General features: G+C 34.0%; 1 protein-coding gene across 3 annotated transcripts in view; it reads left to right on the top strand.

The window, feature by feature from the left end:
* The window catches only part of LOC145674331 (cell adhesion molecule Dscam1-like), a 1,494,831-nt gene that overhangs the window by 1,050,747 nt on the left and 430,601 nt on the right, over nt 1-13,483 (top strand). The gene's annotated exons all lie outside the window — the stretch shown is intronic.

Raw genomic sequence — 13,483 nt, 5'->3', positions numbered from 1 at the left:
GAAAACTGTTTGTCTTATAAAGTTCAAACTTTTCCAGATGTTAACCTACACCAATAATACATGTTCACTTTTTATTTTTAAACTAGTCCTTATAGTTCATTAATATTACATTTTACAATGAAATGTGACAACGCTGGAAAAATACATTCAGGTTTTGCAGAATCAGCAGGGTTTGATTTTCTACTCATTTAGGTGAAGTAATAAACACGCTCTCCTGACCCATTCACACCATTGTTCCTTACTGATCTTCAGAAGGTTGGTAGGGGGGGGGACAAGTTACGAAATAAGAAAAGATCGTTCATCTAATAATGTGGAGAATGGATATCTTCAACGTTATGTTAGTTGACAATCTGATTATTATGATTCGGAAAAAGAAAGAGTTGCGGGAGGCAAGACTGACCGCTGTCAGAAATGAGACAACATTAAGTACCTACACATCATTTTAATTGTACTTTATAACAAGACTTGTCAAACAGGTTGAACTTTCTCTACTTTCATTTTTAAACTATTTTTGATCCTAAATTTTGATTTTTGGGGGTGAAAAAAGGAGACACGACAGAAGGAACACAACATTATTGTAAAAACATTATCATCAATATTTTGCGTTTCAAAATGAGAAATGTTACTTTAAAATAAAACTTATAACTTTAAAATAAATATCTGGGAAGATGAAAGAATAAATCATGGCATTTTAGGCGTGTGCGTAACAGTAATATACAAAATAAATAAATATTACAATACTTTTGAGGGTCTAGATCAATATTTTTTACTTGATTTTGACTGAAAACGTGATTTACAGAATTATAGTTGTATATATATATATATATATATATATATATATATATATATATATATATATATATATATATTAGGGCGGAGCGAAAAATCACTGTTTTATATATCGAAGACGCAATAGTCCGGAAAAGATGTCAATTGATATTGATAAAATACTGTAAAATTTCGTTTCTGAAATCAAACATTTTCCGTTGGCGAATCGCCAAAAAAAATGTATTTATAGGTATGCAAACCCGCCGTACACATCACTTGTGTGTGTGTGTGTGTGTGTTTCTACGTTAAATGAACACATTATTACCTATATTTCTTAACGTAAGCACTCTATAGAATTGAAGAAATAATTTCTAGATGATTTAAGCAGATTTGGAACCATAAAATAACCCATTTTAGCAAAACAAAGTATTGTATATCATATACTGTACTTGTGCTTTCATATAAGGTTCTAGCATTAAATTCATATGCTGATAAATGTGTTCATCTTTCATTATATTTTTTTCTTCAACACTCTATTTCCTTTTAAAAATTCTCGTACTGCTTTATAGAGTTTAACTTCCTCCCCTGCATAAAAATTCAATTTGGACTAGTCCAATTGACAGTAGCAGTATTAAAAAGAAACAACGTTAATATTCGATAACTTTGTTCGAGTGTGGAAGACGATCTTTTCAAGGTAATTTTGCGGTATTAACATTGCGTTTCAGTGCTTATTTCGTTGTGCGTAGTTGGTACGTGTACAAACAGGTTGTTTTTGTACTGTAAATTAAACTTTATGTAATGTGTGAGAACTGTATATTGTATCAATATTGAAACTCTAACTATGCCGAAGATAAGAACAAAATTAAGAACGACTCACCCCGTGCTTGGACATTAGCTGAACTTTCAGGTGTGCAGCTGCCCACAAAATCAGATGTAACGAAGCATTATTTTCAATTGGTAGAACAGGAAAAGTGTGAGTAAGGGTATGATCGATCTGTAAAGAAGTTGGCGAGAGACGTTGCTCAATGTCTGAAATCTATTTAGGGCAAAACTTCCATCCCTACTTTGTCGTTAGAACGTGTAGTTCAGTTTCTGCTTGCCTTACACGGAAAGTATAGAAGAAGATTGGTAAATCTGAGAAGAAAACGAAAGCTTCTGCTAGTTTCCAGAAAAAATGGATATATTTTAACAAGACTACACGAAGTCTTTTGATATATGTTCTTGTAAATGTCATGAACTTTCCATGTGCTCATGTGAATTAAGAAAGAAAGTACCTACGAAGGAGTGGACGTTTCTGCAAGAACAGAGAACAACACGAGTAGCCAGAATAGAGGGAGTTGACTACGAGGAGACTTTAAAACTAATCATACGCACTAGAAGCAAATCACGAGAGACCACCCGCCAACAGTCTTCTTACACATCACAATCGAGTACTTCTAGAACTTCAGACATCATCTTCTGATGACGATGAGTCAGGTGTTGATGATTACTTTGCAAAATAACAGAATATTAGAGAGAAAAGAAGCAAGCAACAACGACAAGTCCTTAGACTTCTCGGTATTCTGGTAGACTGATTTCGAACATCTGATCGTGCAACTGCTTTGATAGCAACAGCTACATTGCATTTTTTTTTTTTTTTTGAATAATTGATCCAAAAGATGCTGGTTAGATAATAGACTGCTCGAAATTCCGGCGAGAAGGGAAACTATAGGACAAAAGGAAGTGCTAATGGCCAAAGGAAAGGATCTTAGAGGCTTGTACTTTGATGATCTTAAAGATCAAACTCTATGCAGGAAAGAGACTGGAGGTCTCTGGTTTTTAGTAAGAAGATAGGCTACTGTAAAGATGGAGCTAAACACGTGTGGTTAATGAGAACTTCTTCAAGGTACATACAACAAAAAAGCGACAATTGGTTCAAGAAGTACGTAATCCAAAATAACTTATTTCGCACACCCGGAGAATATATTGCTTTCTATGGTTAACGATGAAAGACTTCACGTCAGAAAAGATGCATGCAGAAAGATAGTCAACGTAATGGGAAAAGCTAGGAATGAAAAGAACAGAGATTTTGACAGTAATATCAGTAAGAAGACGAAACGAAGAAGACCAGCTAAAGTAGACAATGAGTCACATGTAAAAAAAAATAAAATATGCTACCAAAGCTCAATTTGAATGCAAACGATTACACAGACCCTATTAATTGGAAATCAGTTGAAGTGAGGCATTCTTCAGTATTGTCTTGTTTTCCAACAAAGAACTTGAAATCTACAATAATAACCGTGAACATCCAGTCATAAAAAGAGCTTTAAAATATTCTTGTCACATTACGGGTACAGAACACTGCGTAAAACTTGTAACAGAAGCATCTGCAGCAGTTTGTGGCAGAGATGGTTTTATCAGACTTAAACTAAAAATACTGATTTGTGAACACAAAAGTAGAAACAAAGGCAAACTATACTCTGCAAATAACCAAAGATCTAATTTTGAACATACGTATATGGGTGGTACGGTGGGCATGGGAGGGACCTGACCGGCACCCACGTCTCGTCGTGGGTCCTGGGTCGTTTCACTGAAACAAGGAGAGAGGTGCAGAAAAATATGTATTTTGTATTAAGTAGATTGTCATTTTGATGAAATTGGCAAGTGTGTGATCCAAAATGTGCCTAAATCATGCAGAAAACATTTTTTTTTTTTAATTTTATATATTACTTAACTTAAGAAATGTAGGTTATACTTTTGTTCATTCACCGTAGAAACGCAAAAGAGTGATGTGTACGACGGGTTTGCATACCATATAAAGACACGAAATTTTTTGGCGATTGGCCACCCGAAGATATTCCATTTCAGCAATGAAACTTTTACAGTATTTTACCAACATCAATTGGCAACTTTTCCGCACTATTGCGTTTTCGATATATAAAGAAGTGATTTTTCGCTCGCCCTAGTATATATATATATATATATATATATATATATATATATATATATATATATATATATATATATATATATATATATATATATATATATATATGTGTGTGTGTGTGTGTGTGTGTATTATATAGTATTTTGACTCAGTTTTCTGACCAACGTTATGTTACTTCTCAGGAATCTACAATTGCGTCACTTTTGAACAAAGAGACGTTTCTTCGTGTTTTCCCTACGTAGTTCAAAAACATTTCATAATTTTAGAGAAAAATACCTGGTAATGTGTATCACTTCCATTCTCCTGATTTATATAAAGAACCAATTACCGGTTAGTCGCAAACTTGAATTATTATTTTCCGCTGAAGAACCTTATCAAACCCTCAACAAAATTTGGCCGACACATGAAAAGTAATGGCCTTGTCGCAAAGTGGAATGATCAAAAATTTGCACAGAATCAATAAAAATATATCCACAGAAACCTATATTCGTCCATATATCCACATTCGTGCATACTCCTATTTTGTAGTTGACCATCCAATACAACAGATTTGTTGATGATTAACGGATGAAACATCGCAACCAAAATCTCTCGGCCTACAATCTCGCCTGGCGAAAATCTCGCGGACCAAAATCTCACATAAAGAAAATCTTGCCAGACGAAATCTACCTGGACAAATCCTCGCGGGATAAAACTTAGCCATCTAAAATCTCGCGGGACCAAACCTTGCAGTAGCGATTTCTTCTGTATAGAATGTTTAAAATATATATTTAAACTATTCATTGTACACTTGTAAAATAATAATAATTATTATAAATAAATTCCAAGAGAGAACATAAGTGATTTTATTAATTTTTAAAAGGGAAAAAGAAAGATAGGTAAGTAGTTAGTTACCGGCTTATTAACACTTGCATCGAAAATAGATCTTTACATTTCACGCTCACCATATAATTTAATTAAATAGGGAGACAGAACAAGAATGAGGTGTCCACTTTTTTGGAAAATTTACGGATAAAACCTGTTAACTCAGAAACGAAGAACTTCTTTATGTAGGCGAATAACTTGTAACTCAGGTAACTGTGATACATCACTAAAAAGTTTGTTCTATCACCATGATATTGTTCTATATGAACATTGCAATGAACAGACGTATTTAGTAAAACTATGAAGGGTAACTTGCATTTGTGGACTCAAAATTATGAAAAATATGTTTTGATCGGTGGCGATTTAGGGGCTATGGGGCTAATACCCCCAGAAATAATTTCATTATTACGTTTTCGCATCATACGTACAAGACAAATGATGGCACGAAAGCAATGAAGAGCATGTATCTACGTTTAAAATATCCAAGTCATTACAAAATTTACTCCAATAATAAATGTAGTATAATGTTCTTATACCACATTATTCGTGGAACAATCGTGACGCGGAACGGTTGTGAAACCTTCTATTTGAAATTAACAAAAAAATAATAAGATGTAATTTTTTAAACATAATAAAACTGAGCAATACAAATTCTTAACAAGAGCGAAAGAAATCTTCAAGGATCGAGACGGGACGAGGGCTATTAAATTTAGGAGAGAAGATTAGAAAACCTTACTTTTCGTCTCGTCTCGTCTCATGAGGAACATTATCTGAACGAAGCAGATATCATTCTTGCTTGTAGTGACTAGCTGGCAAATGTTGGTGCATTTTTATTTTATTTATTTATTTATTTATTTATTTTTTTTTTTTTTTTTGCATGACTAATCGATTTTATGGCATATCAATCTCCAAGCATATAATCAATCTGTACGCTATTATTGGGTATTAGCCAAGAATAGAACCCTGTAGAATGCGTTAGGTTATTATTTAGAAATGAAATGAAATCTTTCAGTTTTACGTCCCACTGTTATACCGGATACGCTAAAGGAGACTGTGATGATGAGAATGAACGAAATGCTGTAATGAAGAAAGTGGGAGAAACGGGAGAACCCCAAGTAAACCCACACACATGGCGTTTGTCCACCACAAAGCTCACTTGGTGTGAGCTGAAATCGAGCCTGAGACTCCATACACCAGAGGTGAGCACTCTATCACTGAGCCACCGTAGTCCCCGTTATTCTTCAGGGCATAGTAACTGATGTAAAAGAATTCTTGAAAATCCTATATATTCTTAAATAATATTCTTAATCTGCACGAAAATAGATTTGATGAATAACGTTTCTTCTGTATGTTATGTATAAGTATCGGAAGTCTAAAAGAACGGCTCTGCCTGTTGACAGGTATCAGACGAAAAGCGGCAAGATATATCGAAAAGGATTTTCCGGAATAGATTTAGCGTCCTAAGAATACGTTCCATCTCTTCCGTCAATCTTCTATATAAATCGGAAGTGATAGAGATCGGCTACTTACGGATCATAAATAAAAAAAAAGAAAAAACTATAATAGCTAGCGACAAGCGGGATTAGGGAATTCATTCAACATCTCTCGAAAATGTACCATTTCTACCCCTATCTTTCTATCAAAGCCAAAACTGGTAGAAATTTGCTACTACTTCCAGTTTCAATATTGATTTTCATAGAGCAAAAACTATAAGATATATCGAGAAGCAGATTTCTGGACTCCATGCAGCACCCCAAGAATAGGTTCCGCGTCCGTCTCCTCCAACAACCTTCTATTTAAGCCGTAAGTGGTAAAAATCGACCTCAACCAATTTCAATATTAATGGCCATAAATCAAAGACGAAAATAAATAGCGACGAGAGGATTTCGAAAATCGATTCAACAGCAAGAAAATTTACCACCTCTACCCCTATCTCACTATTAAAACTGGAAGTCGTAGAATTTCACTGCTATTTCCGGTTTCAATATTGATTTTGGTAGAGTAAAACTGTCAGAGAGCTCGAGAAGTTTTTGGGAATTCAAACAACGTCTCAAGAATAAGCTCCCTTTCTTCTGTTAACCCTGTATTGAAATCAGAAGTGGTAGGGATAAACCGTTTTCGGTTTTAACATTGATCGCCATAAAAACAAATTGGTAGTAGATAGCGACAGTTTTCGAAAATCGATTGAGCATCTCAAGAAATAATACCATCTTCACCTACATCTCTCTACTGAAATCGGAAATGGTAAAACAATTTCACTCTTCCAGTTTCAATATTGATCCCCGTATCTCCATAAAGCTCCCTCGAACCTATGTGGATAGCATACGCGTCTTTGGCGCGGAAAACCCGGGTTCGATTTCCGGTGGGAACTCGTGTGGTTCGTATTCCATCGCTGTAGGTTCACTTCCCATATAGCCTCGCTGCTGAACGGTACGCTAAGCTGAAATCAAACTAAAACCAAATACATAGAGCAAAATCGTTAAGTGATATCAAGAAGAATTTTTTATTATTATTGATGTACACCCACGATTTTCTTCTGTCCCATCAAGCGAATATCACCAAGATGATGTACTCTCTAAATATGCTCTGCCTAATTTCCACATTTCCTTGCCTTTGTTATTAATGTTTCGGTATAAAATGGCCTTTCGGCTCCATCTGACATTTGGTTTTCTAAAATAAATATTAATTAATGCATTTACATTAGTCGTCAGTTACGAGTGTGTTTCTAACACAGCAGCAGTCTATTGTTCAAAACTACTTGTAATGTTTTTTTTTTTTTTTGAGAATCCATCAAATATCATGAAGTAGAAATAGTAGAATAATAGTCAAATTCATTTTTAAGTGCTATTGCTGACAGTTTTAATTTGCCGCTTTTTTATACAATATATACAAGTGTAAAATATTTGATTTTGAGAAGTTTCACACTTGTATTACAAGACTAGTAGTTTGGGGCATAGGCCACTGTAGTCTCAAGTTTTTTTTTTTTTTAACAAAAGCAAAGATTTGGGTTCTCGATGCCATTCAAAACGCAGATATGTAAATAAAATATATATAGTAAAATAATCGTACGGACCGTTCTTTATTTTTAACTCATTTCTATATTTATTAGACAATTTTGATACGAATATACCTAACAGACAGTAAGTACCAGCATTTAGTATATCGTTCCTTTTTCCTAAGACTTCTCTTTGATCTATATGTAAACTTTTGCCAGCTGATGCAAAACAATAAGTGAGTTTCCTCTACGCTATACAGTTTGAACTAATTTTATAAGATGAACAGACTTGTCTCACTTGAAAACAACATAGGCAGATTTTCTGAAACTTTCGTAGGTTGTTAGCAGCAATACGCCTCTACAGGTAACTATTCACAGAGATGTTTACGTAGAATCAAGGAAATCTTTATGATTTATGAAGAGAGAGAAAACAGACTTTGCTCTTGTCTGCTGTCAATCTGCATTCTATCAGTTTATTTTTCTCCGCGAACAACCCTAAGTTCACGCACGTGACCTAGCAGAGGCAAAGAATGAAAGAAATCTACCTGGTTAGCTCCCTATCTGCTGTTCTACACTGTTGCAAAATGCAGCCAATATCTTAAACAGCTCTTAAATGTAAGAAAATTAATTTAAAATTAGCGCGCTGTAATATTACCTTAGCAAGAAAAAGTAAAAGTGAACATTCAATATTAATACTAACAAACATTTGGCCGAATTTTCAACTGTATAAAATAAATAGTTTTCATAAAATTTTGGAAAGAAATATACCATGTTACTATATAGGGAAATCCTATCGCATTCCGAGTGCAGGACACAGCCTTAAGCAAAGTGAATAATTATATCGTGTTCCAAAATATATTGCTTTGCAGTTCTGTGTTATTTAGTTGCTGATACATATAGAAATGTAATAAACGGAAAACTAATTATTATGGAAAGTAAATACATATATTGCAGAACGGTGTGCCCATGTTGTTTGGACGAAACTTACTTTGGGAGTCAGGGTCACTTTCATGTTAGCGCTCTCTATCACAGTACTTGCACAGAGTAAACATTGAAGTTTTGGAAGTGCTGTTTTCGAAAGGAATTTACTCAGTATCATAGTATTAATATCTAACAAGCTGGATTTTAATGAGTTTGGTATCGACTGAGATTGTAGGTAGGCTCAAACTATTTTCACGTTCACTTAACATTACATGAGCAATGTAGGAAGTACGAGGGAGGTTCAAAAATTATTGTCCTCTGTATATTTAAAATACTTGAGCTGGGATGGATGATGGGGCTAATTGTAGCCTAATGTCTTAGATGCCTGTAAGCTAAATTTCAGAACCATAGCTGCTATATTAATATTCTTTTTTGTCGTTCAGGTGTGAGAGGTGGCACTTAGCTTGAAAAATGGAGAAAACCGAACAACGAGCTGTCATCAAGTACCTCCAGAGAAGAGGTTATACCCAAAGGGGATTCATGTGAACATGATCAGTGTGTTGGGTGATGGGGCTCCTTCCTACCAGGTGGTAGAGAACTGGTTGACTTCCGTTGCGGCAGGGAAAGCTGTCAACAGGTCCCTGGTGCTGGTCCTCCAACAACAGCATGTACCCCAGAAAACATTGATGCATGATACGATTATAGCAGACAGACGAATCACAGTGCAACAGTTAGCAAACATCATGCACATCTCTGTAGGCTCAGTGGAAACCATTGTGCATGCATATTTGGGATTCAGAAAGGTGTCAGCGCGATGGGTACCCAAAATGTTATCTCGTGAACATCAGAAAGACAGAGTTTGATGTTCAAAGTCTGGTTTGGAGGTTATGGGGGAAGACCTGAAACAGTTCTGTGATAGATTTGTGACAGTGGATGAGACGTGTCTCCACCATTGTGATCCCGAGTCCAAACGATAGAGCATGGAGTGGCGGCACATCAGTTCGTCTCCCCCATGCAAGTTCAAGGTGCAAGCATCAGCACGCAAGGTTATGGCCTCAATTTTTTTGGGATGAGAAGGGTGTGCTCCTTATTGACTACCTGGAGGTTGAACACGCTTTCATGTATGCCTATTATGCAGCCATAATCCCTAAGTTACGCGAAGCAATCAAGGAAAAACGGCGCGGGATGTTGCAGCGAACAGTGCTGTTTCACCAAGATAATGCTCCGTCCCACAAAAGCTATCTTACTGGTGACGCAATCCATGCTGCTGGTTTTGATGTGTTGGAACATCCTCCCTACTCACCCGACCTCGCCCCTAGTGACTTTCATTTGTTCTGAAACTTGAAGGAGCACCTCAAGAAGAAACAGTTTTATTTAAATGCAGCTGTTATTGAAGCTGTTGTGAAATGGCTCACGGCTCAGACAGAGACTTTCTTTGAAGCTGGCATAGTGGCTTTGCAGCATAGGTGGAAAAAGTATATTGCTACGAAAGGAGACTTTTTTGAAAATAATACTGCTTATAGGTCAGGGACAATAATTATTGAATCACCCTCGTACTTTAATCCAAAAAAAATGTTTTGCTTTAAAAAAAAAACAAATGTTACTGAAAAATTAAGGAAAATATTTTCAATATTACTTCTTCTGTTTATGCATAACTAAAAGGTAAGATATAAGGCATTCTCATATAAAAAATATAAATTTTCAATTTTCATAGAAATCAAGTTATTACATATGAGAACGCATCCCACACTTATCATTTTATTTATGCAGAAATAAGTATATTTTTCTAAAAGTCGTACTTTTGAAAATATAATTTTGTTTACGTTTTAGAACAATTTGGTTTAGTTTGTTTCTTAATTGATTTTAGAAATTTATGGTTTTAAAAATATTGTATACATTTACTACAATTTCTTTCGTTTTCTTTGTATACTTTTTTTTTTGTAGAAAAAGCATATTTAAAAGTAATCTTTATTTTCTTTGATTTCGAAATGTGTTATGAAAAATATAAAAAAAGCATGTTATTTTTTGCTAGAAATTGTAAATGGAAACCCCTGTGTACTTTATAATCCAGATTTACTTAAGAGTAAGACTAGATGTATACACAAATAAATGTTTTTTTTAAATAGAAATAACATTTTTAAAGTGTAATTTTGTTTATGTTTTAGTACAATTTGTTTAGTTTCTTTCTTAAAATATATTTTTAAAAATGCATGTTTCTTAAATATTTTGTTTTATATATTTAACTAAGATTTATGATATTATTTGTTAAATCTTTTTTTTAAAACGAAAAGCGTGTTCAAGTGTTGTTTTTATTTCCTTTGCTTTTTAAATGTGTTATGAAAAATCTAAAAAAATATATATATATATTATTCTTTTTGAAGCTGTGAAAGTTAATCCCCGTGGAATTGGAAGTTTTGTAATAAGTCCAAATTTCAAGTTTTCTCTACTGAAAATCGAACTCGGAAATCTGTCCTCTAAAGGCACAGGCGCTAGTAACAAAACCTGATTTGCAGCTAATGAAGTTATAGAAAACAACCAAATCTTCGAAAGCTTTCTGATTTTGAGCACTGACAGAAACTCATCAATCAAGCGATAGAACATGCATTTGTTAGCAATTAATTACGAATATGCTTTGTATGTATCCCGAATATTTTGTTTTATATATTTAAATAAGATTTATGATATTATTTGTTAAATATTTTTTTAAAACGAAAAGCGTGTTGAAATGTTGTTTTTATTTCCTTTGCTTTTTAAATGTGTTATGAAAAATCTAAATATATATATATATATATATTATTCTTTTTGCTTTTATATATCCTGATGACTGCAGTCTCTCAGAAGTAAACGCGTAGTAACTGTACTTTAAATTACTAATAGTTTAAGTATATAGTTTTGTTCAATAATTTCATTTTGATGATACCTGTTTCAAATGCCCATTATCAAAATCAATTATTATTTCAGTCTATGACTAGTTTGCATAAAGCTCTCTGAGTAAAACGTTCATAACATTGTTTGTACAATGTGATTTACACTAAAATGCAACACATTAATGTGGCACTTACATGTTACATCGTACTCATTAATATTTCTTAAAAATGTTCAGGTATCATAATTTTAGTGATTTTCGTATATTTATCATTCGTTAAAAATGTCCCTATCTCAGAGATCATATAGAGCAATTTTATGTTTTAATTTACTAAAATTAAAACTGAGTCTTGCAACAATACTGCGGAACAAGAGCCAGTGTTAGTAAAACTGTAATTTTAGTCCAATATTAAGATTTAGGCTTTCCTTTTATCGTGTCTCAGGGTCTCGTGATTGAAAAAGCTACTACAAGGTATTTTCAGAAGTTTCTGGCCTCACAGTAAAATATCATACCACTTGTAATATGTTGTTTATGACATATCGTACCATTTATGGAAGAATTAATGTATCGTTTTGAACTCTCTAACTTCATTGATTTGTTACAGTCATTTGAATCCGTCACTCTGCTTTTTCCAACATACGACAACACTTAAGTGCTGTAAGGTGAGTGCTAATCTCCTCGAAACCATATTCTTGTCCATAGAAGGCACAACATGTCATGAAATGCTTATTGTTAGTGACGCGATGTTTCATTATAGGGCAGGACACCTTTGAAAATACCCTCGTACATTAAACTTGAGGCTCGCTTTAGTTGAAGCAGTCATGGTTTTTTTTTTTTGTGAGTGTAGCATGAGCTGATTAAAAAAAAATCTTTTCTGTACAGTTTGTTCCGTGATGCGTCTCCTGTTATGTGACTTCACACCTAAATTTTAAATAGTATAAACTGAACGATGCTATTGATTTATAAGTACTGTTACATACGGAGCAATTCTAAAATGGAAATATATATTCAATTTTTTTTTTTTTTTTTTTGCTTTTTCATCTGTTTAATCCTGAAGCTTTTCCCTTGCATCAATTTATTTACCCTACACATTTATTTGGTTTCCCATAAACACTTTTACCATGAAAAGGTAAGGAAATATATATATGGCGCTTCTTCATTTAAAAAAAAAAACATCTGGAGTCTCGTATGCGTACCATAGCTCTTTGTTGAAACTAGGGGTACGGTGTCAGTGATAGCACCCTTACTTCTGTCACTTAAGGTCTCTGGTTCGATGTGGGGCCAAGTAAATTTGTATTGCGGACATAATGTCCGTAGGTTTTGTAGGAGCACTGCCGTTTCTTCCAACATTATCATTCCACTAATTCTTCCAATCATCATTCATTTGCTTTAATCATCTCTTAGTCTGAGGGACATAATCGAGAGACGTTGAACTGAAAGTTTTAAGTTCATTTCCTTTGGTGAAGATAGCGTTTTTTGTTGTTTGGAATCATTTTGGAAATGCGCTTACCGACGACATACTGGCAAACTCTCTCTCTCTGGTACGCGCATATAATAGATGGCACGGGAATACGTTCTTGAGAAAACGACACTAACATGGAATACTGCACAATAGGAGAAATTTACACTTTTCATAAATATATATATCTATTTATTTATTTATTACTTCTTTCACGTGGCGAAGTTAAGGCCCTGTAGCCTTCTTCGAACACACAGCCACGTGCATACATTGCTTCTAAGAAAGAAAAAAATCAATACATAGAAAATATTAACAAATACAAAAGAAAACTGTTGAACTACATAAAAAAGAATATACTACATAAGTTAAAATATAGTTAAACACTTCAAAGCAAAAAGTGAAAATAATATACAAGAGAGGAAACAAAAAAGACGTCTGTGTAGGAATACCATCTGAAATAAAAATAACTGTAGAAACCTAAATTAAATATTGCATATAATGGTACCAGAAATATGAATAAATAAGCTGTATAAGTTAACATGGATTGCTAATTGGTTGTGTGTTCATATATGGGTAATTAATAATCTGGTAAAACGAAGATGCCTCACGTGCTTTTGGTATCCTTGTCTTTACTTAAGAGAAGGAAATTTACAGATTTTTTTTTTCTAATTTTGACAACTGTTG

The sequence above is a fragment of the Thermobia domestica genome, chromosome 17 (genome assembly GCF_964235325.1).
Source record: "Thermobia domestica chromosome 17, izTheDome1.hap1.1, whole genome shotgun sequence".
Taxonomy (NCBI): domain Eukaryota; kingdom Metazoa; phylum Arthropoda; class Insecta; order Zygentoma; family Lepismatidae; genus Thermobia; species Thermobia domestica.
This window is presented reverse-complemented; position numbering and strand designations above follow the sequence as displayed.